General features: G+C 33.8%; 1 protein-coding gene and 1 pseudogene across 7 annotated transcripts in view; both read right to left on the bottom strand.

Moving 5' to 3' along the window:
* The window catches only part of DIAPH2 (diaphanous related formin 2), a 905937-nt gene that overhangs the window by 527816 nt on the left and 350292 nt on the right, over window positions 1-27829 (bottom strand). The gene's annotated exons all lie outside the window — the stretch shown is intronic.
* Window positions 12333-20480, bottom strand: LOC129052992 (uncharacterized; annotated as a pseudogene).

Below are 27829 nucleotides of genomic sequence, written 5' to 3'. Positions count from 1 at the left end.
CTACTCAATATGAAGATGACAAGAATGAAGACTTTTATGGTGATCCACTTCCACTTAATGAACAGTAAATATATTTTCTCTGTCTTAAAATTTTCTTCACAACGTTTTCAACTCTGTCCTACTTTATTGTAAGAATATAGTATGTAACACATGTAAAATACAATATAAAGTACAAAACATGTGTTAATCCACTGTTTATGTTATCCGTAAGGCTCTTGGTCAATAGTAGACTATTAGTAAAGTTTTTTGGGAGTCAAAAGTTATTCTCGAGTTTTCAACTGCATGGCGGGCGGTCGGGACCCCTAATCCCCATGTTACTCAACGGTCAACTATATGTCTAGCTTTCCACTTAGATTTCGTGGAACTGAATCTGATAAGACATTAAAAAAGGCAGAGATTATATCTGATACCAGGTACACTATTTAAAGAAAACTGAAGCACATAAGATGTAATAGGTATAAGTGAGTACAGAAAACAAAATAGTTACTTCTAGGTAGCATCATCCTTGAAGTCCTGCCTCTAAAATATACACATTTTTAACATCTTATGGATATGACATGAGCTATTATGTATACTGTTATTCTGTGTGCCTAATATAGATGGAGAGATTACAGTTTCTAATTTTAAGTGATTTTTGCCTACAGTCTACTAGGACAAGAGTAGCTAAGATAGCAAAAGTATGACAGGACTCCTGAATGACTGTAAAATATTTTCAGTTCATCTCCCTTCACATTTTTGCTGTCAAACCTTTATCTATCCATTAAGACCGAAGTCAAATGTCACTTTCTCTATGAAATCTTCTCTAATTACCACTACATTCTTCATCTACCTTTAGCACTGAAAAGGTATTTTCCACATGCTGCCCTACTTAATTAATTTTCATGTATGCATCTTATTGACTTATCTAAGTTCTAAACTTGTAGGGAAGAGAACATTCACAGTACAACTTTATCTCCCACATCAATCCCTCCTCCCATGGTATGTGGAAAATGATGCTCAGGAAATATTATGAGAATAAAATGTGAAATTTTAGAGTGGAAAAATGAGGGCACAGGAATATAAATGTGAAAGTGATGATCTTCTGTCTTCAAGGTGTAACTAAAGCCTAAGTAGTGAGGATGCCTGAAGTGTTGAGCCCAGAGAAGACAGAACAGCCAATTAAGAGGACAAAAAGAACAATAAAAAGGTATGAGAAACAGGGGAGTTCATTGTCCCAGAAGTGAGAAAGGAAAATGTTTCAATAAGAGAAAGTAATCAACAGTGTCAAAAGTAGCAGGAAGGTCAAGCATAGTCTAAATCCTTAAAAAAAAAAAAAAAAAAAACAGAAGAAAATAGGCCATTTCAGATCATATAGAGCAATTTCAAAAGAGCAATGATAAGAGAAGCCATATTACAAGAAATGAGAAAGGGAATAGAAACATTTGCTGAATAGAGATCACTCACTTGATCAGTTTAGTAGGAAAGATAACTATATAGTGTGAAGGAGACAAAAACAAAGTGACTGGATTCCAGTTTTGTGTAAGTTTGTCTATTACAAGAAGGCACCTGATTGTCAAATTCAAGAATAGTTTTTATGCACAAAATGATTTCAGAATAAACCCAGCAGACAATGATTTACTGGATAAAATCAATAGGAACCGTGCAAAAGAGATTATACTTTTCAACGATCCATGTTGCATCAATACATATAATGGAATGAGACAAGGTGATACAATGGCCCAAAGCTTCCTGGAATTGCTCTTTAATGAAATCAACTAGCAAAATAAAGTCTACATAGACAGTAAGCAAGTACCATACCCTTTTTTTTTTTTTAACTGACAACAAAATAGAATTTCCCAATGTGACAGAAAGAGAAAAGTAGCATGTAGCAGTACCAACAGAGCTAAATTGAAAATTATTGTTTAGAGAACCAAACGTTTATACAAGCACAGCCCACAAGGTTCTGTCAACATTTCCAACAAAGAAACATGACAGCTCCATCTATCTGAGTCAACAAATGAATAAAATGGCATGTTCAAGGGGAAATGCCACAGAAGCAGCAGCCTATGCCATTTTTATTGGCATACAAAAAGTTGCTGCATAACAGACTGCTAATGAGGATTAGAACATTATTCCATTTTGTGATATCAGGGCTAACCTAAAATATGAAGTATTTATCTATAACATTAGCTGATTGAAATAAACTGGCTGTCACCCAATTACCTACAGTGTCATGAGTATGTGAAATCTGACACTGTGCAGGCATAATGGTAGTTATTCAAGCTTCCCTGCACACCAAGTACAGATGGACCAGTTAGGTGGCCTGCCAATACGACAACAGGTGGCTTTTTCAACTTACTAACTGCATTTGTAGTCATATTAAGAGAAAATATTCCAATGAAAGAATGAAACTTGCTGGGTCCTTTTAGTGAAAAAAGCATGCTTCCTCAAACAGCTTCAATGTAATAAAATTAAAGAAACAGTTAAGTTCCTGGTAGGGGGCAAGGTGTTACCCTATGAAGTGAAAGAATTCCAGGAAACAAGTCACTAGCCTTAAGAAACGTATATAATCCAACATAACTGCCAAATTAACATTTCAATTAATTTTTGTTTCAGGTTTTATTTAAAAGGCAATTGCCTGTACATTCCATGTCTCCTTTTGCCACATATGACTCATCATTCAGTAACAGCACTCAAAGCAAAGCAAACGTCTAATTTCCTTTCTAATAGTAATTATCAATGATGTTACTATATATCTTCTATTTAATGAATATCTTAGATTATATCTCTCAACAATTTAATTATCATAATAACTGTTCAAGATAGGATCCCATTTTTACCATACAAAAGCTTCGGCTCAGACCCGTGAAGTGACTTCGTCCACCAAATGACTATTAGATCTGGGATTCAAACCTAGATCAAACCTATGCTTTCAATGCACATTCATTCCACTATGACAAATTCCCTCCCTTAGTATATTTGCCTATCATTTCATTAAGTGAACTATGTTTAAAACAAAGCAGAGTGACTGGCACTTAATAGGCACCTTTGTAAATGCCAATTCCTAGTTAATGGCCCCCTCTACAAACACTGCACTACACGTAGTCTAATAGAGTGAGATATACAAAGAAATGGGGTTCTGTCAAATTACAGGTAAGCATACTAGACACAGAAAATTACATTACTAAAAACGATGAAAGAAAAATTTGGTTTAACAAAAAGAACAGAAATGAATCAATGAGTGTATCTGCTGATATAGTCTATGGTAAATCAAGCACGATGCAATGACTTCACTGTTTCCCAAAGGCAAAGATGATTATTTGCTGGCAGTTTTCTGAGCTAGCCCTTTAATACATATGGTCATTATCAGTTTTAAAATAAAGAATCTCAGTATGAATTTTGCTTAAGTAATTCCAGTAATGTATAATCCACAGTAAAAATGCACACTCAAAGGTTAATATAAAACCTAGCCTACTATACAAAGTGGAATGAAATTTCCCTGGCATAAAATACCTTTGGGAATGAGTTACCTCTTGACAAAATAAAGAGTATCAAAATAATAACAAAAAACCTGTCAAATACAATAAGAGAGAAGATGTTGCATTTTTAGCAGTTATTAAATGCTGGAGTTTACCACCACATAAAGGCTTTTACAGCTACATCCTCAATACTTGGCCACATTAAAACCTTTTAAAGTATGTAATCAATGAAACTGCAATGCATAAACACACATAATGAAAAAAACTACTTCAAGCTGATCACTAGAAAAATAAGAGCACTATTCTCTTAGTTGAGAAATGAATCATGAAGTGTTCTTCCTAGAAATTGTCCTACTGGTTTAAGATCTGAAATTTGATAACAACAGATAGGAGTGACCTTGCTATCATTCAACTCTGTATTAATATAAGTATGTTACATATATACCCATATGTATATATATTGATATAGGAAACTACTGAATTTATTAAATTACTAATACTTTTTTCTTGAAACTTTCTTCTCAATGACTTCAAAGACCAGACTTCTCTGATAAACAATCCTATGCTTCTGACTAGTCTGTTTTCCATATTGTATTCTCTACTACTACCTACTCCTTATATATTAGAGACCCCAAAGTCCCCATGCTCTAGTCTTTTGACTTTATATTTTTGCCCTGTGCAATCCACTACCCTGACTTCAATCATTAATATAAATATAAATAATCTATATTTGTTTCTTGCATCTGTATCTTCAGCCCAGGTTTTTTCTCTGGGTTGCAGACCCATAAATCCAACTCTTATCTCTTCCAGAGAACCTCTAAATAAATATGCTCCAACATTAACTCATTCTCAGTTACTTGAGAAGTGTTGTGTCTGTTCCCTACTCCAGTGAAAGGCATCATAACAAAATATATAGCACAGAAATAAGAAACGTTCAAGCCATTTTTGAATCTTCTCTTCCTAAGCCTGCCCTCCACCTGCAAAATTCTGCCTAAATTTCTACTGCCCTGTTTAGAGCCCTCAATAATTATTGCTTAGATCTTTCATTCATTAATTCACTTATTCTACAGTTATAACATGCATGATCATATACAAGCAATGTAAATGCAAAAATGATTAAATGCCAGGTGTGGTGGCTCACACCTGCAATCCCAGCACTTTTGGGAGGCCGAGGCGGGAGGATCCTTTGAGCCCAGACAACAGAATAAGACCTCATGTTTACAAAAGTGAAAAAAAAAAAAAATTAAACTAGCCAGGTATGGCGGCCTGGGTGACAGAGTAAGACCCTGTCACTAAAATAAACGAACAAATAAATAAATAAATAAATAAAATTAAAAAGAAAGAAAAGATTAAAGTACAGTCTTTGCTTTCAGATGACAAATGAATAGCTATAACAATGTATTAAGGTGTATAGAAGAGCTATGAAATCACAGTAGTCACTCTGATTTTTGTTTTGTTTTGCATTTTTTTCCTCCCCTTTACTCCAATTTCTTCTACACACTCATTACTGGGGTTATCTTTTTAAAATGTTAAGATATTATTACTTATCCTTATTTTTTCTCCCTATGTATATGATAAAGCTTAAGTAATAAGTAGGGAATTTAGTACCTTTTAAAATCTGGCTCCAAATTAACTTAATAGCACCCAGGTGTCCCAATGCTCTACCCAAGCCAGATTACTCACTATTAGACAAAATCAGGACATCCCAAGCCTGTATACCTTTGTGGAATACCTTTGTTGAATGTTTTTTATATTCCATTCCTTTTCAACCTGAACACATTTGGCTGGGCTAAAATGCCATCTCCTTTGAGATGCCTTCCTGAACTCTTCCAAGCAGAATTAATTATTCCCTCCTCTGGGCCTCTACAGAGTTTTCTCCCTATCTTGGATGTAGCACTTAATATACTGGACTATCATTAGTTTAGATACCTGGCTCCTCCATTAAGTGTGAGTCACTGAAAGCCATCAGCAATATCTTGATCATCGTTATATCACTAGAAAGTAGTACCAATTTGATACATAGTAGACAATGAAAATAAAGCTTATTGAATTCAATGAAATCTATATTGCCAAACTGTAAAAATTCTTAAATTATACATGTTAGAAATTAAATTCCATCCTAATCTAACAAAAGCCAGCCTTTCCAGTTATTGACCTTCAACCTCTATATCTATAAACAAAATGCATTTAAGATGCCACAGTCATTCATTGGTGCATATTACACTTAAAAATGGCTAATCTATGATTATGTTTTCAATTTCCATCACTACTATGAAACTAAACAGCTGGCATATGTGTTTCCCTGGTAAAACCCATTACTGGTGGCAGATAAAAACTAAGACAGATTTTCCTATGGCAAAATCCTACAATGTCAAGTCACTCTATATGATAAGCAGAGCCACTGTGGGTGATCCTAGAGCCCGAAGTGACTGCATGCAGGCAGCTTTCATTCAATGCCCTCTAGTCCTGAACTGAAAAATCAAAAATCACATATATCCACACAAAGCACATGTACATTCATTACTAAGGGTCCATTAATAAGATAATGATCTGTGTAGACTGTATTGATTTTTTTCTTAGACTTTTCTCTTTTAAGATATTTCTTTTGTGAATGAAGAAGGGAAGAACTGTGTGAAAGAGGGACTGGAAACTTGAACTATCGACAGAACATAGTTCTTGCCCATGAAATCACCTCCTGAATCACTCTGATTCTTCAATAGGTAGTTATAATAGTGTGTTTCCCTATTCTAAAAATGAGTATTAATAAAAAACTAAGTTACACCAGAAAAGGCCAGGTACCATAATTTCTGTATTCTATTACCAATATCTCATGTTTAGGAAACTATAACATAAGAATAAAGTCATTCTGAGATGTCACATGTCCATATAAGAAGGGGTCACCTTAATTTCTGTTTCTGAAAGTATGATAGAATATGTACCCTGATATCAACTACCTGTGAAAAGAACTAAACATGATGAATATTAAAAAAAATAATTTAAAATGTATAGATAACCTGGCAAGAAAGTAAGGAATACCTGGAGGCCAAAAACTAAGTGAAAGATAAACTTAGAGAGATAAATATCAGTGGAGTCAGCTTTGACCTTGAGTGAATATTCTGAACCCAGATGAACTTGAGCATCAGTTTTCAAGGCCTCAAGTATGGGGGAATAGAAACCAAGCCTAGGGTCTAATCAAATTGGAAAGAGTAATAGGTAATGGTCCTACAAACCCCAGAGGATCACAACTCAGTTAAACAGTAAATTAGAAATAAACTTGCTCATCTCCCATGGGGCCTGAAAAGAAAATTGCCCATATCAAACCTTGGTGCTGGATGGAGAAAGTAAAAATCTTCTCTGATAATTTCCTAGTCCAAAGCCAGCCTTCATGCAGCCTGAATTCATAGCTCCTCAAGAGTCTTTAAAAAAAAGAAAACCTTAAGCCAAAAATATTAACATCAGCCTAGGTTGGTTTTGCAACCCAGCAAAAGCAAACATAAATCTCCTCTGAAGGATATCAACCCTCATGCTAGGCCCTAAAATAGTCCCACAGATAAATGTACAAGAAATAATAAGCATGTTTAATATAAAGTCATATTTAACTCTTCCCTATACCCTATTGCACAACAACAATAAATTCCCTACTCCTAGAGATTCTAACTCAGCATTTGTGCTCTTATTCTTCTCATCTTCATTCCCAAAGGCATTATGCCTATTCAGACTCTCAGGGCCCTCTCATCTTATACTCTTCCATTTGACTTCCTTGAATACAGCTCTGCTCCTGTTTGGCTTCTAAGATCCCTCAATGCTTCCAAATTTCTTAACAATTAAAGTCTGAATTTCTTAGACTAGCAATTAAGGGACCTCATAATCCAGCTCAAACTTGCCTTTTTAACACCATTTTCTGCCATTTCCCCTAAAGGTACCCCTGCTTCCCCCATCTCCAACACGAACCTTGTAGTCTACCCACATGTTATATATCTACTATTGCCTGGGAATATGACATTAGAAGCACCAGGGTTTTCAATATACAATTTATTCTGCTGAAAATATCTTTCCCCGACCCTCAAACATAGTATTAAATGTCCAAATCTACTCAGCTGTAAAGGCACAGCTCAATTACCTCTGCTTTCATGATGACGCCCATGTCTCTCCTTGTCTTCTCTGCCCTCATTCCTTGCAAATTCAGTATCACTTCATCTCTATTTCATTTTTAGGACTTTCATGTTTGGTATAGTTGAACACGTCTTATTCTTGAACATTAAGCTCCTACATGTAAGGGTCCAAGTCTAGCTTAGTCATCTATAGTCCTCAAAAATACTTAGCAAAGTATCTTTTGTATAATAGGTGTTCAATAAATTGTTTGAATTAACAGATAAATTGGCTTTAACAAGCACTTATATTCAGTAAATACTATATTGAAGGCCTATAAACACAATCATGAGCATCCCAAATTCCTGTTGTTTGACAGCTCTTATTTTTGAGCAAAACAACTAATGAGAGAAAAGATTTTCAAAAAATCAGATTGCTCCAAGTTCTTCACATGTTGTCTCATCTCAGACTAAATGAAGAAAGTGATACTTCTTTAGCCCAGGTACGTGCTTCTTACACAGAAATGAGCGGTGGAAATGCAGCTGGCTGCAGTTTTCATTTTCCTTCTTATAGGTAAACTATCAAGCTAATTAAAGAACCCCACATTATCCTTAAAAATACATTCAGCTATTTAATAGGAATAGCCATCTAATTATTAAAGGCTATAGTAAATATATCCTCTGAGCTGTTAAAATTGCTTGAGGTGAGTGGCCAATTAAAAAAAAAAGAAAAAAAAAACCAAAGCAAGACAGTTATATATCACTAAGACATCAAAGAAGTAGTCATCCCCTGACAAATTAAACCAGAGAATAGATATCTGCATCTCTAGATAAAATTAAGAATACCTCAAATTCCAGATTCTGGAAGCATCTGCTAAACACACCCCCCAAACCACCAAGCCAGCAGCTGTGTGATCTATTTAAATATTCCCCAAACCACCTGGAAAAAATGCAAATTATACAGCCTTGTTCATAAAAGAAAATAAATAAATGTCTCTGCTGAATTTCTACCCTCCCTGTATTATAAAAGTTAACAGCCCTGGCAAGGGAGATTGCATAATTAAGAATTAAAATCTTAATGACTTAAATATTTTATTCAGTCTTTGATATCACCATAATGATAGTAGATGTCCAGAAAGGGATAAAACGTGATTTGCTGTAGAAATTTAAAGTCTCTTTGAATCAATAATAACAATGAGAATAAAAACTTATTTACATTCATATTGTTCTAACTATTATATAAGACCAAAAGCTAAATTCTATATGGTATCTAAGGTATTTACAGAAAGTGATACTTTTAACAAAATCATTCTGTAAACCTAGAAATCATGTTACCACCTTCACTCCGTGATTGCAAACTCAAAACACAATATTCCAAATAATTTAAATTCAGCAAGCAATATTACTGAAAGTAATGAACGTATAGATATCCATTGAGAGCGTGTAAAAAATAAAATAGAAATAAATGCCAACTTTTCCAAAGATAAGACAAATCAAAGGAAAAAGGGCTACAAAAAAAAATCATAAATCAGATGGACATATTAAATAGGCTCCTCAGGCAATGATCTAGTTTAATGTAACACTCAAAGAGCATAACAAAGTTCTTCTGTTCCCTTAAGCTAAAGTGAACATCTTTGTATGGTTTCCAAAACTGACACATTTGAATAAAGTCCAAGGATGACTCTAGTTTCAATGTTAGTAGTAAGAGTAGCTTCTTTCCAGAGGAGGAAAAAGAAAAAAACAAAAAAACATGGTTCTATTATTTGTGTGTTGTTGATGTCTCATATAGATTGGGTCAATCTAAAATAAATTCTTTTAATATACTCTCATCATTATGCTACTACTACTTAATGAACCAAGTGAGAATACATGGTTATTCATAAAGCAAAAGGCAACAAAAGGAAAAGATGACTCAAAAAACAGCACTCATTTAAAAAAACTACCCAGTTCAAATATGTCAAGAAAATATTTCACAAAGCAAAGATTTGATCATCACTGTCATGATAAAGGGGGGAAAGGTATACCATCAATTCTAAGATATATTTTAGAGAAAATTTAATGGTTAAAAATATGAAATTTTAGGAAGAATACATTTTGAGACAGAAGATTTAAAAGTATAGTTGTTTCCACCATCAGATACAGCACTGATAATAAACAAAAGAAAAACATCAAATGTCACCATGTTATAAATCTGAAATTCTGACTTTACGCCTTAGCAACCTAATGAGTAATACATCTGACAAGCTGGTCTAATAGTTTGGATATAGGGAATGGACCCTACCACCAGCTTCATTGGAAGCACCAGTAATTTAAGTAACTTTTAAAGAAATAGAGCTGCCTGCACAGTGCTTGCATATATAGTAAGTGCACAATTAACATATCAAGTGCAACAGAAAGCAACTCAGTATGTGAAGCACTTTTCTGTTGCAATGACTCAGTGTATGCTTATTTGTAATAAGATCACTTATAAAGTAATACAAGAAGGAAGGGAAAAATTTAGATGCTTAGGAAGAGAAAGGGAATTAAAATAAACATGAGTGATATCAGAAAATAAAGGAGAACACTGAGTGTATGAGTACTGAATTGAATTTTGAATTATTAAATTCATTGAACATGTAGAAATTAGTTTCTTCAATATTATGTCCCAACTACAATAAAGATAAATTTTTAAAAACATCAAAGAATGACCACACCTTAAGTAAACTCTATGAAACCCCATAATCTGATTTTTAAAGTTGAAAATATAAACAAATATCAAGAATTGTTTTCTCCACCTGTAGTACTCCATAGTAGATGATTGAAGCTACTGTTTAACTAACTTTCTGAGGTAGAAACAGACTCTGTTTTCTCCTTAAAATCTCTTGTCTAATTCTATTTGATATTTTAATTTCTTATTTTATTAAGTGAGTCACTGAGGCAACTCAACTAGAGTATGAATATATGGCCGTTAGATCAATTAATGGTATTTTTCTTATGTTAGGGAAAGTAAGTATTTGCTACTCCTTCACCTCACACATTATTACTTTTAAAAATTAAAATTATTAATTATAACTAGGCTACTATATATGGGCTCAAAATTACCTCTCACCTGCATCAAACCAATGAGACATATGTAAAAGTACAATCCTATGACATGGCTAAAAAGTCATGCCCTAATTACATTTTTAATGTTTGTTGTCTGTTAACTTAAAAGTAACTTGCCTTTCCTTGCATTCCAGTAGCAATGAGCACACACCTAGCATCCAGGTACAATTTCCCACTAAAAAAGAAGACTGTGCGAGAGTAGCTACAAGATGAAACTAAAATGTCTTTGTATGTCAAAAAGTAAGGTAGTGCTAAAAAAAAAAAAAAATGTAGGCATTTCACAGGAACAGCTTGAGGGAGCTCTCACTGGCCAAATCTGGCAAAAATTTAGCACCAAGTAATGCACTGCAGTAATGAACTATAAACCATTGAAAAATGGGAATTTATAAGTTCATACTAATAAAAAATCTATCAATAAGTAAAAATGATAGATGAGAAAGGAGAGGTCTTGCTTACAGTAGAATGCTGAGTGCCAACCACTATATGTGGAAGGAGTACTGTAATTGGCAACGTATCATTTTACAACCATTATGATAAATGTTAGATAACCTATGGGAACATTCTGATGAGGAGCAAGATATTTGCACGGTCTTAAAGTGTCTTCCCACAGACTGCTTATTAATTCCAAGGAAAAAAAGAGTTAATTAGACACTAGAGAAATTACATAATACCTTAATCGAAAATTGACTTCTCCAATGAGAGGTGGACAGATAGTGAGTACCTCCAGGTGTATACCTCATATAGTATCATCTATGCTGAATTCTGGCTAAGAACATATATCCTGAATCTAATCATAAGGAATACTATGTTTCTAAAAAGGAGATTTATATTTTTCAAATTCTTGATGTCATAAAAGACAAAGAATGGCTGTGGAAATGTTCCAGATTAAATGAGGCTGAAGAACAAATAGAGATGGAGATGGAGATTGGAAGGAAAGAAGGCAGGAAAAGAGAGGAAGGAGGGTTAAGGAAGAGGGAAAGAGAGAAGGAGAAAAAGGAGCTTAATAGTAGTTGAGTAGGGTAAAGGATATATATAAGTGTTCTTTGTAGTATTCTTAATCTTGCAATTTCTGTAGGTTTGAAATGATTTACAAATACAAGGTAATGTATAACTGGTCTTTTCTTGGTGTTTCTCAGTGTACTATATTATGCTGTTTTCCTGGTCTTGCTTGAAAGGAAATCATTTGAATACCTATTTAATAACTATTTAAATTATATTACAGAATAAAAGGAAAACCGGAAGTATTAAATCACACCATTACCAATAGTTTAGAATCTTATATCAAGGGGGTAGAGATATATACCATATAATATTATGATGTCAATGATAAAAGCTAAGATACAATTTCCACACAAATATTTCAAATTTCCTTTTGTTAGAATCATAGAACAAAGTCAGAGGATCCCTTAAAAGTACCTAATACAACCATTTGATTTTTTGGTTTATGGAACTGAGGTCACACGGTCACAGAGAACCAAGACTTAAAACACAAGGACTCCTATTGAGCCTTGTCACCTGCCAAAGTATATACTTGGCTAACTTGAGCAAACTGAAATGTTTCAAGTAAATCCTTTATATAGTGTGACTATGAACACAGCAAAAAAAAAAAAAAAAAAAAAAAAGCCTATTTTATCCCTTAAGCTGTTTTAACTTGTATATCTGAAGTGTTTAACACAGATTATAATTATATATATATTTTTATTTTAAAACATGAATTTATAGATAAAGGGTACTATATATGCCTAACTGACTATGCTTCAAAAATTCATTATAATCATGGCTAGCCATCATAAATGTCATTCCACTTAAACTGTTCTCATTAAATGTACTATCTGAACTAGATAAACACAACGGAATCCATTTTCATTGGGCTATCTCTAACAATGCATGAAGTGATTTTCATTCAGTCATCGGTTTATAAAGTAATTGGTTTGCCAATATTTCATTTTCATATGATCCTGTTGACAGAAATAAGTATTAGGTAGCATAATCCAGCTACTCCATCTTTTCCATTTAATCTTCAGATCTCCTAGTCACTCCCCTGTCATTTACTAAAGACTGTAGCAACTGACTCAGTCTTTTTGTTCACTCTAACTTCTGCTGTTTTCAGTGACTTCATCATCTGCATCAGACCTATTCTAGTCTCTCAGTTTAACTTCTCCACCTTTTCCTGAATTCAGCTTCTGCCATTCAATCCTGTGATCATCACACCCTGAACACCAAAAGTAACACAACCTCCCAAATCTCAATTCAATCACCATAACTGATTATCTTTTTTTCTATAGGTCCAGTTTAGTCGATCAAGTAACCCTGCTGAACCAATTATTAAATGTCAATGAAGCCACCAGCCCTTTGACCCACCATCCATCATTCCTCTCCTGTCCTCACTTGCCTCCCTGTCTAGTTTAAATTCCATGGCCCAAGATGTATTCCTTGACATGAGTAATCATTATCTAATGCATTTTCCCCTTAATGCTTCTGTACGTTTTTGCAGGCCTGCATTTGTATGGCATTCTTAGAAAATAGCATAATTGGGAAGAGTAATATCACTCTAAAGTAATAATAATCAATTTCAAGGGAACACTTTCTATTATCCAGCAATGACAGCAACACTATACTGATAATTACTTCACATTTTTTCAAATGATTCACTTCACATCAATCCATCCCACACTGTTGCTGAACTGTTAGGTGATGACACTGCTGCCTAACTAATGAGAAAATAGAAACTATCAAATGCACCTCCCCACCCATAATCATGCTACCAGCAAATAAACTTGCATTTATACCATCTTCATCTTTCCCATTACAAAGGAGAAAAGGATCCTCCTATCAAAGGTAAGTTCTTCCACATGTAGATCTAGGACTCCTCCCTTTTCTTTCTTTCACTTTTTATTTTCTCTCTCTCCTACATCTTCAACTTTTTCTTTCCAACACTATTATTCTCATCAGCATTCAAAGATGCTTCCATATTTCCCATTAAAAAAAAAAACACATAAAATAGGCTGGGCACGGTGGCTCATGCCTGTAATCCCAATACTTTGGGAGGCCAAGGCAGGCAGATCACCTGAGGTCAGGAGTTCAAGACCGCTTGGCCAACATGACAAAACCCTGTCTTTTCCAAAAAATACAAAATTTAGCCAGGAATGGGGGTATGCACCTGTAGTAGTAGTCCCAGCTACTCAGGAGGCTGAGGCACGAGAATTGCTTGAACCCGGGAGGTGGAGGTTGCAGTAAGCCAAGATTGCACCACTGCACTCTATCCAGCCTGGCCTATAGAGACTCTGTCTCAAAAAAAAAAAAAAAAGAGCAAAAATCCTAAAATACCCTGATACCATACCCTTACCACATACCACCTTCTCCATGCTCCTCCAGAACCAAGCTTTTCAAGAATTGTCTAGCCAAACTGCTTATACTCTCTCACCTCCAACTGTATTCTTCAACTCACACCAACATGGCATCTAGTTCAAACTCTCAGTAGCATTTGATTCATTTGATCGTACTCTCTTTCTGAGAACATTTTCTTATTTTGGTTCTATGACTCATACTGTTCTACTTCCTTTGGTCATACTTTCCTCAATTTGCTTTGCTGGATCTTCCTCCTTTCTTAGGCCTGTAATTGACAGAATGCATCAGGGCTTCTATCCTGTACTTTCTTCTCTTCTCCATGTATACTCTTTCACAAAGTGATTTCAACCAGATGTATTATGTGAATATCATCGATGTGCTAATGATCTCAAATTGATACCTCTAGCTATAACTAATCCCTGGAATTCTAGACTCAAACTCTAACTACTTACTACTTACCAAACAACATTTCCAACATGATTTCAGTCTAGAAAAAATATCTTAAATGTAACATGGCCAAGGCATAACTCTCTATTCTTGACCCCTGACCTTGAGACCACCCAAGGTTTTCCTTTCTCAATAAATGGTACCATCAACTAGTTGCATAGGCCAAATAATTAGGAGTCTTTCTTGCTTCCTTTTTGTCTTTTATCGCACAAATCCAGTTCATCAGCAAGTATTATTGGTTCCATGTCCAAAACATATGTGAAAACCAATTAAAGCAGTGAACAAAGCAAATTGAGAAAGAGTGGGCTAGTGAAGGAGGAAACCCAGGAGAGTGTGAAGTCACGAGAACCAATATCATAGTTTCCTCTAAGAAAGAGGGAATGGTCAAATATATAAAATGCTGCTGAGAGGTTAAAATAATAATTGAGCCACAAACATGGAAGGTCACTGGAGTTCTTAAGAAGAGTAGACTCTGGAATGATTAACATGAAAGTTCAATCAGAAGGGATTGAGAGTGAGATGACAATGTAAGACAGTGACTAATGAATAATACAGAAATTTTTCAAGGGGCTTTGCTCTCTGAGAAGCAGAGAGATAGGGAATAGTTGGAGTGAGCTATGAGGTCAAGAGTGGTTCTATCAAGAGAAGAGACACTAGAGCATGTTAGCATGCTGCTGAAAATGATCCAGTTGAGAAGGAGAAAATAAATATGGCATGGAGAAAGGAGCTAAATCACTGAGGAATGGGAACCAGGGCACAAGTGGACAGACTGCTCTTCCATAGGTACAGGGACTCTTTCTGTCCACGGTAACAGGAAATAATATCAATAAAGATACAGGACAATTTGATAGATTTTGCAAGGGAATATGAAGGGGCTCTTGATGGAGTGCTTCTAGATTTGTTAATGAATTATGAGGTAGGTCATCAAACATGTGCATGTTTATGTTTCTCTAAGTGTTTGTGTGGTGTGTACTTTGGGGATTTAGAGGTGAGGCATGAAAGAAGTTGAAGAAGAGAAAACGTGAGAAATAGCTACGTTAAAGAGCAAGAAAAAAAGATACCTGATAGTTTACAATATAGCATTAAATGTCAAATTTGTCACTTACAGGGTTTGACCAAAAAGAAATCACATATATACCAGTTTGGTGGATTTTTCTTTTATTGCAAAATTACAATTTCTTATTATACAGCAATGTATTTTTGGAAGATAAAACAACATTACATATTTTGTTTGTTGTATGCTCAAACAAAAAACCTGTTACAATGGTTCACAAGTAAAATGACACTCTTGTAGATAAGCAAGTTATTCATTTTTCTTTGTACAAGTCTATTTCTGTATAGAGATGTCAAAAATTAATTTGAAGATATAAAAGCATGCAATTAAAGTTACACTATGGTAAAAACTATGCCCATTTCAAGCTTATTTCTATTATTCTGTGGCTTACCAATACATGATCAGAAAGCATGATGTCTTAATGTCAAGAGTATTCATTTAAAATTATATCAAGTAAGCAAGTTGTATTTACAAAACCAGCAGCAGGGGCTGAAATTGTTTGTCTTCCTTTTAGCATTTTAATTTAGAGCTTTCTAAATGCAAATTAGGGAAAGAAAGTCTCTGCTCACTAGATGGTAAGTATATATTTTTTCTTTTTTTAATATCTCAATTGTATTAGTGGTGTTATTTTATTGGTAGTGTATTCATATGCGGCCTTCATGCATGGCCCTCAAAATATTTTATAAATATTAAAATAATGCCTATAATTTCCCTCCAACTAAATCTCTGCAATGTACCATTAAAATTATCCTTCACAAAAGGCAAATCATTACTCTTTTTATATTAAAAAATAAAGTGCTATTTTGGACAACTGACTTCCCCAACAGACAAAAACTGAGCAATATCAGAATGTACATCCCCCCCAGGATATAAATACAAAATAAATCCATGAAACTTAAAAGATCCCAAGCTATAAAACTCCCTCTGCTTTGGCCTTTCAATTCTCAGCTCCATTTTTATTACACGGCAACTAAAACATTACTCAGGTGAAGCAGTAAAAGGGGAGTTTTGAAAAAGTCATCAAATCCTCTCTCTGTCAAGCAAAGATAGCAAAGGAGTTTGAAAGATAAAGCCTTTGTGCAAAATAACTCATCACAGGTTCTCTAAAATTGAACTGCTAAAATTGGTGAAGCTTGTTCACATTCACAGAAAGGTATTCACTCACTTGATAAACTACCAATAGGGAAAACACTTCTAATCCCAGTAACATATACAGTCATAAATTTGTGACCTTTTCAGCCAAAAAACAATGTCTACTTGGTTTTGTATTTTTCACTAGATAATACAAAATAAATCTCATTTTCAAATGGTTAAATAAGTTAATTTTCAACTATCGGTATTCATGTCTACCTATTTTAAGCTATGGATATTGCTAGACAAGTATTCTTTAAAATCTACACTCCAAGGTTGCTGAAAAAATAAAAGTATCTTCAATGGATTTTATACCTACTTAAAATGGATTTTTACATATTTTAACAAACTATAGTGAGTTCTAAATTTTAGCAGGGTTTCACAACATAAACTCACTTAAAATTTGCCTCAATGTCAATTTAAGTAGCAAACAAAATAAACAAGATAAGAAGAAGCAATAGTTTCTCCACTTTAGTGACAATAATTATTTCATTTATTTGATATTTATGGGACTATAAAAGTTGGATTGACTTCACAAAATAGAATTGAGCAGAAATAGTATTTCGGTTTTTCTGACATGCATACACATGTATACACACATGCACACATGGGAAAAGTTGGTATGATAGTAAAACTCAAAAACCAAGCATTCATTATCTTTAAATGTAGCACAGTCAAAGGATTTCTGATCAGATTTTATTTTCAATGAGTGACTCATCTATTTTCTGGATTTTATGACATTAGCAATGGTCTGATATTCACTCAATGAAAACATAAATCAGAAGCCTGAGAGAAAGAAAATAAAGTACTAGCTTCCCAATCTACACAGAAAGAGGATTATAGCTCTACATTTAATATGAAAATTTTCAAAGCATAGCCATTAGCCATGAAAAGAAATCTCTTTCATGTTCAACAAATTCATCTAAGAAACATTAGAAATACATTTATAGATCAAGAAGAACTTCAACTTGGTCTCTTACAATATAATCATTGCAACAAATTCTAGGCAGTGATTAATGGAACTGGTTTTCATGTACATCATTCTATTTAATCATACTAACATCCATGTTAAAAAAGTATTATTATAATGACAGATGAAACTGAGATTTAGAGAGGTTAAGACACCTGCCCCTGGTGGCATGGCAGCCAGGATTTAAACTCAAATAGTCTAGCTTCAAATAATATACTCTCAATTAAACTGTTACAAAAAATAATAATAAATAACCTCTGCAAGAGTAATAGTTGGCAGATTATATAAGAACCTACCAAAAACGTATACTAATGTCTAGCCTGAAGGCATCACTGCTAGCTAGTTAATGTATAATCTTACAACTAAAGAGAAAAGGAATGACAGAACCAGAAAAAAAGATGAATTAACTCAGTTAAGTCTTCTTACTAAGTCTTCCTATTGTTTTCTGTTTATACTCTTCATTTCTACTGGTATTTATTTATTTGGAATGCTTGGTTTAGGTAAAAAGAAATCAACCCTGTTTTCCCCATCAAAGATATGTAAATATTACAAATTTTTTGCACATATCAACAGATTTAATGCCGAAAGTTTATAATGGGAAATTCATTAAGTCAAAATTTCCCATTGGCTTACACTGTCCCAGAAGAGTTAGTTCCAAGGAAAAATACTGCTTTTTTTGAATACCTCTGACAGCTTCTAACAGGGAAGATATAAAGAAATATTCATCACAAACAAAAAATAGGGAAGATATAAAGAAATACCCAGTACAGCCACCAGTTAACATAGCTCCCACACTGCACTTCTCTGCAAATAAATGTCTGAGGCATAATTGGAACATGCTACTCCTGTTTTAACTGAAACACTTCACAAGTAGAAATTTTAAGCCAGTAATCAGTACCATTCTGATTATCGTACCATTCTGTCAGCAAAGGTTATTCCCTTTTAAAGCCTTTTCTCACAAATGACCTCATCATCATCATCGGGTGTGCATAGGTTGGCAATTTCCTTTAGCATCTGTCAGAATGCCTACCACAGGAAGTACTCAATAAATAGTTACAGGAAAAAATATATGAAATGAGGAAATGAATGAATGAACCATATAAGGAATGATTACACTGTCATCAAAGGATAAGTCAAATATCAGTATATAGTAGACAAGACATTTGTTAAAACTCATAGAACTGTGTAACACAAAGGCTGAATCATGATATAAACTATGGACTTTAAGGATAATAATTTATTAATATTGTTTCATCAACAGTAAAAAATGTACTACTCTAATGCAAGATATTAATAATGTGAGAAATTCTGAAGGAGAGGAAAATTATATGGGAACTCTGAGATTTCTGCATAATTTTTCTGTAAGCCTAAAACTGCTCTACAAAATAGTCTATTTAAAAAATGAACAGCACATTTTCAAATTAGGAAATGCTACACCTGGCTAAAAAGCTAAACGTTTATTATTATTATTACTATTATTTTTAAAATAGTAAAAATAAAAATAAAGAAATGTTACTAACACTTCCAATGAAAGTTTATAGTCATCAAAAGACAGAGGAGAAAAACAATGAACACCATATGTATTATTTATTATTTTGATTTCCAAAATGTAGCAGTGCAAAAGCGCCTCCAGCAACATATACAAAAATGTATCAATCTACATATTAAAATAAAAATCCTTCAAAACAACCCAAATACAGACTAACAGAGCAGAGATACACGTGAAATTCAAAGTATATTCAATGCAACACAAGTCTCAAATCACTGGAAAAGCTAAACCACCCACAAGCAGGCTTCCTCAAAGCACTGACATCTGATGATGTTAGCTACAGTTCTGTAAGGTCAGGTGGGAATAATATGTTTCTCTACACCATCCCAAGCTGAGAAATGATGGCTAGGCAAAACTGGTGAGAGATCTAGAAGTTAGGTGGCCCTCAAATAGACCGAGATTTAATAAATGTCTTTCATAATAATGCCTTAGAGAGACTACCACAGATACCATAATCTGGGGAAAAAAAAAAAAAAAAAACCTCAAGGGTAGGTTACTTGCCAAGTCTCAAGCTACAAAGTTTGTGACAAAAAAGAATCACACAATGAATCACACAATAAGAAATCATGCCTGGTTTATTAAATCAGTAAAACATTATATTCCCATATACAGAGTAGGAATTAAATGTGTAAATGAGATCAATAACAACAAAGTTCTCTGCAATATAATGTAGCTGTCAGAGAATCAATCAAGCTTACTACTCTTCAGTGAAGTCTGTGTGCCTGAGAAAGCAAGCAAAAGCAGTGTCTCTGGATTTGACTCATCTACATGGTGAGATTTTTAAATGATGATCTTTAAAGCCACTTTCAGATTTCAAATGATTCAGTTTTGTGACAGAGATATGACCCACTTAAGTCCCAGGAAACTTGAATACCTTCCACGTATTGCTCTACCATTACAAGACATCCAAGCCAATAGATGTACGATGATAGTGAGCTCCTCCCAGAAAGCAGGAGAAGCTGGCTGGGCTCCAACCACAAGTATAAAAGTTAGAAGTAGACTGAAATCCTGCCAAGAGACTGTCACAAATGGAGACTCAGGAAGAGAAATAGGAAAATAACAAATCCAGCTCCATTTGAATGGAAGCCAACGATAATGAATAGCACTACTTGTATAATTTCTCTTGAGTCCCTATCACAATTATTATACTCTTCTGTTTCCCTGAAGTAACTAATGTAAAATTTTTATCTAAAAGGGAAATTCTAGTTTCAATGGTCCCACTAATTTTAACCACCACCACAACCACAAAAAAACTACAGGTTATCTTAAAATACTTTAAAACAAAATTAAAAGACAAATGAAAACTTCAGGAAAAAATTGCAAACTGCAAAAATGGTGATAATAGGTTAATATAAACATATATTTAAAGAATAAGAAACATACTATACCTGTAAAACAAAAATGAGTAAAACTATATGAACAAAAATTAGACAAAAACAAATGGTCAATATGTAATAAAGCTATTTAAACATAATGAGTAAGCAAATAAACATAAATAAAAACAATAAGATACAGTTTTCACCCATCAATTTAACAAATATAATACTTTTTTAAATCATGACACTCAGTATTTGTGAGTGTTCTAAATGATTGCTACTCACATATGGCTGGTAAGAATCTAAATTTGAAAGCCTTTCAGAAACAACTTTGCAATACATAACAAGAGTTCAAAACAACCCATATCCTCCCACCAGTAATTTCAATAAGAAATTTACAAAAGGATTTATATACAAGACTATTCTATGTGGCATAATAATATCAAATAATTTGAAACAATCTAAATATTGAACAACAGGGAAATAAATAATCTTAGTAAATAAATCAGCAAGAAAAAAATGAATGAACCTATTGAAAAGTGGGCAAATCACATGAACAGGCATTTTTTAAAATAAGATACACAAATGGCCAAAAAACATGAAGAAATGCTCAGCAACATTAATCATCAGGAAAATGAAAATTAAAGCGACAATGAGATAACCACCTTATCCCAGTCAGAATGGCCATTATTAAAAAGTCAAAAAACACAGACGTTGCAGTGAGACGAGATCACGCCACTGCACTCCAGCCTGGGTGACTGAGAGAGACTCCGTCTCAAGAAAAAAAAAAAAAAAAAGTCAAGAAATAATAGATGCTGGCATGGATGTGGTACAAAGGGAATACTTTTATACTGCTGATGGGAATGTAAATTAGTAAAATGACTATGGAAAACAGTATGGAGATTTCGTAAAGAACTAAAAGATCTATGATTTGATCCAACAATCCTACTACCGGATATCTACTCAAAGGAAAATTAGTCATATCGAAAAGATACCTGCACTTGTATGATTATCACAGCACAACTCACAATTGCAAAGATATGTAACCAACCTAAGTGCCCATCAACTGATGAGCAGATAAAGAAAATGTGGTGTTTGTGTGTGTATATGGAATACGACTCAGCCACAAAGAAGAACAAGATAACATTTCTTGTAGCAATTTGGATGGAACTAGAGGCCACTATCCTAAGTGAAGTAATTCAGGAAAGGAAAACCAAATACTGCATGTTGTCACTTATAAGTAGGAGCTAAGCTATGGGTACACAGGGGCATGCAGAGTGGGATAATCGACACTGGAGACTCAGAAGGGGGTAGGTTGGGAGAAGGATGAGGGCTGAAAAATTATCTATTGTGTACAACATACACTATCTGTGTGATGTATATACTAACAGCCCAGGCTTTACTACTATATAATTTATCCGTGTAATCCAAAACCAATTTTACCCTAAAGCTATTGAAATTTAAAAAATAATGATAATAAATCATAGTATATTCTTACAAGGGAGTTTTATAGAGCCAATAAAATCATGTATTTGCAGAATATTAGCTTATGTTCCAAGAATAAATATTAGATTCAAAAAGCAGGTTATAGTATATACTACATACCAGAATAAAGTACTTATAAAAATATAAGCATACACACACAGTAAAAAACGAAAAACCGCAGACATAGGGAAACCATCACTGAAAGAATAGCAAAATGAATAAAACGTTAACGTGCATTTTGACTTGTTCAAAGCTGGGACAGAGAGAATGATGGTTACTTCTAAATTGCAATTGCGTCATATAAATTCAAGAGGCCTTTTTAAAATTTCTCATGCTTCCTAAATGGTATAAAATGAACATACATACCATGAATGAACACAAAAGGAAACATGAAAATATCCCCCAAGGCAATGCTTGCAGGAAGGAAAGAGACCCTATTTTGTGGAACCTACAATGTCAGAGGACATACAGGCCAGATTACAGGCATTTGCAAGAGCAAAAAGTGATTTGACAGGCAGCAGGAGATAAATATACATATATGTCTGAGATCTAACCAGCAGAAAGCCTGGTATGATTTTCTCACAGCAGTACTACAGTAAAGTACACAAAAGATGAAATGAGGCCATCTTATTGCCTAGCTAAATAGAAAAACAGATTCAAAAGGAACTTTTGTTACTCTCAATGTTTAAGAATAATATATTACTAAATTAAATGAGGTATACATTCAATTGTATGAATGATTCAGATTTGAATACTGGATCTACCACTTAAAAGTTGTGTAACTTCAAGAAAAATACTTAGCTCCTTAAACCTTTGTTTCTTCAACTATAAATTTGAGATAAAAAAAAATAGTACCTATATCTTACAAGGAATCTGCTAGCATTAAATGAGGAGACAGGTAAACTCATCCAGCACATTATTTAGCACAATTTAAATGCTCAACACTCAGCAAGTGTCTTCTGCTATTTTAATGATTGTCATCTACCTATTGCACCTCCCTAAAGTTTATGTCCCTAAAGTCAAACATGTTTCCATAAAGCAAAGAGTAGTCACACAAAGAATTAGTCTGATTTATGACCCATCTTTTGTCAATCGACTCTCTCTCTCAAAAGGTGCCCTGATAATGAAATGTACAAAATCATGTGCATTTTGACTTGCTCAAAGCTGGGACAGAGAGAATGATGGTCACTTCTAAATTTATTCCCATTCCTATTCTATTCTGATTACCAGCTCCACTAACTCCTTGCTTCACTTACACACATTTTGCACATATAAAGGTGTGAGTTCAGTACCATGGGCAACCATGAGAACACTGAACATAAACACCATACACAGCCTATTTTTCTGCTAGATGGCACATAACCCAATGAACTTACACAGAAATATTCTATTTCTTGCAAATAATCTTTAAGTTTATAAACCACTTAAGCTGTTATTGTTCTAATTTCACGTCTCTGAATTACTGAATTTTCTAAGAATATTGACTTCTGTAGCAGTTTCTAAGATATCCACAAACAGGAAGCACATAAAAATGTATTGAAGTCAGATATGAAATAAAATATTAATATTAATTGTGTATTTTACATAAATATAGCCACATATTTAAGCAATACAATGTTGAACTTTTTTGAAGGGCAGTGGCAAAAATCAGCTTAATTTCTCAAACTTCCAATATTTATCAAAAATCCTTTTAAATTCCAAGTTTTCATATGTTAAATTTCAAACCTCAAATTACAATAAAACTGTTGTTTAAATGGAATAAAGTATCTAATATTCAAATTAATATTACAATCCTGGTCTATTTTCAAATATTATTCTTCTCACTTCTCTGGCTCCTTTTCCCATAAGCCTTAACCAAACTTAAAACAAATGAAATCTTTTTTTTTTTTTTGGAGACAGGGTCTCAGGGGATCCTCCCACCTCTACCTCTCAAGTAGCTGGGACAACAGGAGCATGCCACCATGCTCGGCTAATTTTTTTATTTCTTGTAGAGACAGGGTTTCACCATGTAATCCAGGCTGGCCTCAAACTCCTGGGCTCAAGCAATCCGCCCATCTCAGCCTCCCAAAGTGCTGGGATTACAGGCATGAGGCACCATGTCCAGTCGAAATCCATTCTTTCTCTAAATCCTGCTTCAAGACTGATTTCTTTGGTAAAGATGCTTAGAATACCCAACAAACTGAATCCAGGCCTTTCAACTGTCTGGCTAGAGGTATATATTCTGGAATACACTATGATCACATTCCCTTATTTAAAATATCAAACTGACACTCAATATCTTGTACATATCTAATTCAAGAGATTGAAGTCTAACTATTTGTTGATTAATCAGTTAAATGAAGGATACTCACCTTGTTATATTTTAGACACTGTAGAAAATAGATCCACATTCATTTGCTCACACTATTTCATAATATGCAATTTCTTTTTTGCTCCAGAAATTGAGACTTTGCAGAATCAAAAAGTTAAAATACTATTTTAAAATTCTTTATACAGCATAACTCCTGAATTTCTCTTCATTAACTTCATGCAAAAATCATTCCCAATAATGAAGGCGTCCCATAGATCAAGACTACTTATATGAATGTATTCGTATTTCATGCTAATTAGCCCCTGTACACGTAATCTCTTTCCCTAGTGTGTCCAGTACATGTGTCTCTGTCCTGGATTGCTCATTAAATCCGCTATAGTTCATTTGAGCACTGCATCACTGTGACTGAATTAGACATTTCAGAATCCAAGGCCTATGATTCCTTCCTCTTGTGTATTTCTTACAAAATCTTACAAGCAAAGCTGTGGTAGTGTTGTAGAAATAATGCATACACTAGCCGATATGTTTTGTAAGTGTATAAACAAGGTTATCACAAAGGTAGACTGGTATCCTCAAACCCTCCATTGTGCATGCAGGTAATATGCCCAGTATCTGACAAGGTTTGAGAAGTAGCAACTCTTATTCTTTTTAATGGGGACCTCCGAGACCAACAATGTCTAGAAAAATACCATGCTCACTGTTACACAGAGACTTTCCTAGATTACTGTATCCAATCCACACACACACACTTTTAAAAAAATTAAGTAACAGAGAGTGTTCAGTAGTTACAATGGTAATAAATTCCTCCTCAACTGTAGTGTTCTGAATCTAGTTTTTTTACAGGAGAAAAGAGGAGGTTATGTTAACATAACTCAGTGGTACAGGGGTCTCAAGTATAGATTAATTTTTAAATCGTTACATGATGGTAGTTTGATTTCTCTCTTTCTTCTAGTCCTAATTCATGAAATAACATTGCTGCAGGATGAAGTTTTTGACTTTTTTTTTTTTTTTAGAATGAGTTCTGTACAATCCCGAGGAAAGATATTTTGCAGACTTGACAATTCCACATTGATTTCCACTTTCCTATTTTTTGGAACTTTAGGCAAACAACATTAAAAAAAATCTGTTCTGTATATACCATGTAGATTATTTTAAAGATCATTCTATATCATACATACGTTTCTACTCACAATATGATTGAAACTGTTAATTATCTACATACATAATAATAAAAGTGGACTACAATGTTTGTTGGAACACATATTTTTCATTGACTTTTTAAAATCCTAATTTCCATAAACAAATAATTCTGACCAAATCCTATCAGGCAATATCTGGATCCTTTTGGTTTTCATTTTTAGCAGTAATAAAAGTACTTGCCTTTATTAAGTTTAATTCATAAAACAGTGTCACAGTAAAAAAAAATGCATACACTAACAATGCTCTACAAAAAAAATGATTTCAGAATTTGTATATTTTAAATTCAAAATCTGTTACATTATCAATAACTTAAAAGATAATAAGAAGATGGCTTTAAGACATTCCCAGCTGGCAGGGCAGTTCCTTCATGCTAATTACTAGAAAGACATAGACATGAAATATTAGAAGTCATCATCAAAAGAGCAAGTTAAAATCATGTTGGCCCTTTATACCAGTGTATATTTTCTTTTGAGGATGCTTGTAATTAATATCTACTCATAACTTTATCATCATCAAGATATAGACGGAACATATACAATTTTATTTAGAGTTTGAAAGTTTACACTGCTCCAGCAACTCTTTAAAAAAAAATTACTGATATGTACCACAAAGTAACTTATCCTGAGGGAATTTACCAATCCTTGTGACAGTAACTTTGGTTTTCCAGCTCTTTTCTTTCAAACATCTTTAAAGAAAGTGTTTACTTATGTTGTTATACTATTTAGACATTCTCTATTGCTTTGTTTTGCTTAAATACAGAGACTTTAAATAATTCATAAAATTCTCTATTTAGTTAAAGTAAGCTACGACCATTTTCAAAAGAAGAGAGTGAGAGAAAGGGGGGAAAAAAACCCTACAAGGAGAGCAACAAAAGGACTAATGGAGATAACCTTTCAAAAGGACATTTACTAGCATTCTAATGCAGCTGACTTAGTTTATTAGATCTGGCATCTTTCTGATCTCTGACGCTATTATCTTACTTAGGAAAAAAAGTACACTGTGAATGTGAGGATTTCAAATATTTAAAGTTGGAAACTGGTTTTAATTGTTTGCTAATCTTTCTCATAAAAATCTCACATTTTCATTTCTTGACACGGAATGGATATCTAGTCTAGATGTATCTATGGAAACCTAACTATATCTGAAGATCAAATATTCTCAACAAAATTTTTATAGCATATTAGGAATTGTTTTTCTACCAGAAAAAGAAGCAACCTCTTTGTAGATGGCTGGCAGTGAATTTCAGACTTTCAAAATACAGAATCCAGAACCTTTGGGAAGGATACCACACAATGGTTTACACATGTTCCTTAAGGGCATCATACTATCTTACTTAGAATTATAGTCCTTTGAGTAGACCAGGTCTTTAGTAAATGGTTGTGTGAAGTAAGCAGTTAATGATCCCAATAAAGATACTGAATTATTTGAGGAAAACTGAAAACTTAAAAGAGACAAAGTAGTTAGTCACATAAGTCGGACTCTCTGAAACAAAGCAGTACATCCTTTAGGCAAAGGGTGCAAATAAAATTAAGTTTTCATAATATACTCTTTTAAAAATATTCCAGGAAACTTATGCAAGTTCTTTTGTAATTGAGATAATCTCTTTGAAATACTTCCTTTACACTAAGATTTGTGGACTTGAGTGCTTTTTTAAGCGGAGCACAGCAGTAATAGATGTAAAAAGAGATGAGTGAGGTAACACACTGGCCCCCTAAGAGCTTAAAAATTAGGGAAATTAGAATAGAAAAAAGCCTACAGATAATGGCTATTATTATTAATAGGTACCTAGTGGCATTAAACTGATCAGTTCAAAGATCTGGCACTAAATTGCCTAACCAACACTCAAAATTCCAATCAAAATGACAAGGATAAATTCAAGAAATAGAACCCTAATTTAGTAATTTGAGTAATGTAAAATAATAGCCCTTATCAAGTTCTAAAACTAAATTTTATAGTTTTTCTCTATATAGAATATGTACAAAGCTCTTATTCTCACTACTTTAAGACATGTGCAATGTCTTGCCTCAATTTATATTGCAATAAGCTCCAGACTAGTCTCTGCCTCAAGACCAAATGGCCCCTTCTCCATCCCCAACCAGGTCCCAAACATCTCTCAGACCATAATCACAGTGATCTTTATAAGTATTTAATCTGACAGTGTTACTTCTCTGCTTAACATATTCTCATTCCATGTTAGTTTTAGAATAAAATCTAAACTCCTAAATACTGCAAGCTAGGCCATTAGTGAGTAGGTAACTTCATCCCTTTATGCCCTAATTTCTTACCACTTTCCCTAAGAGTACACTACCTATCACTTACACCAAACAACTTAGAGTTTCTTGAAAACACCACAGTTTCTCAAACCTTAACACATGCCTCAATGTGTAC

The sequence above is a fragment of the Pongo abelii genome, chromosome X (genome assembly GCF_028885655.2).
Source record: "Pongo abelii isolate AG06213 chromosome X, NHGRI_mPonAbe1-v2.0_pri, whole genome shotgun sequence".
Taxonomy (NCBI): Eukaryota; Metazoa; Chordata; class Mammalia; order Primates; family Hominidae; genus Pongo; species Pongo abelii.
Note: the sequence above shows the minus strand (reverse complement) of the source record. Positions and strands in the feature narration are given on the sequence as shown.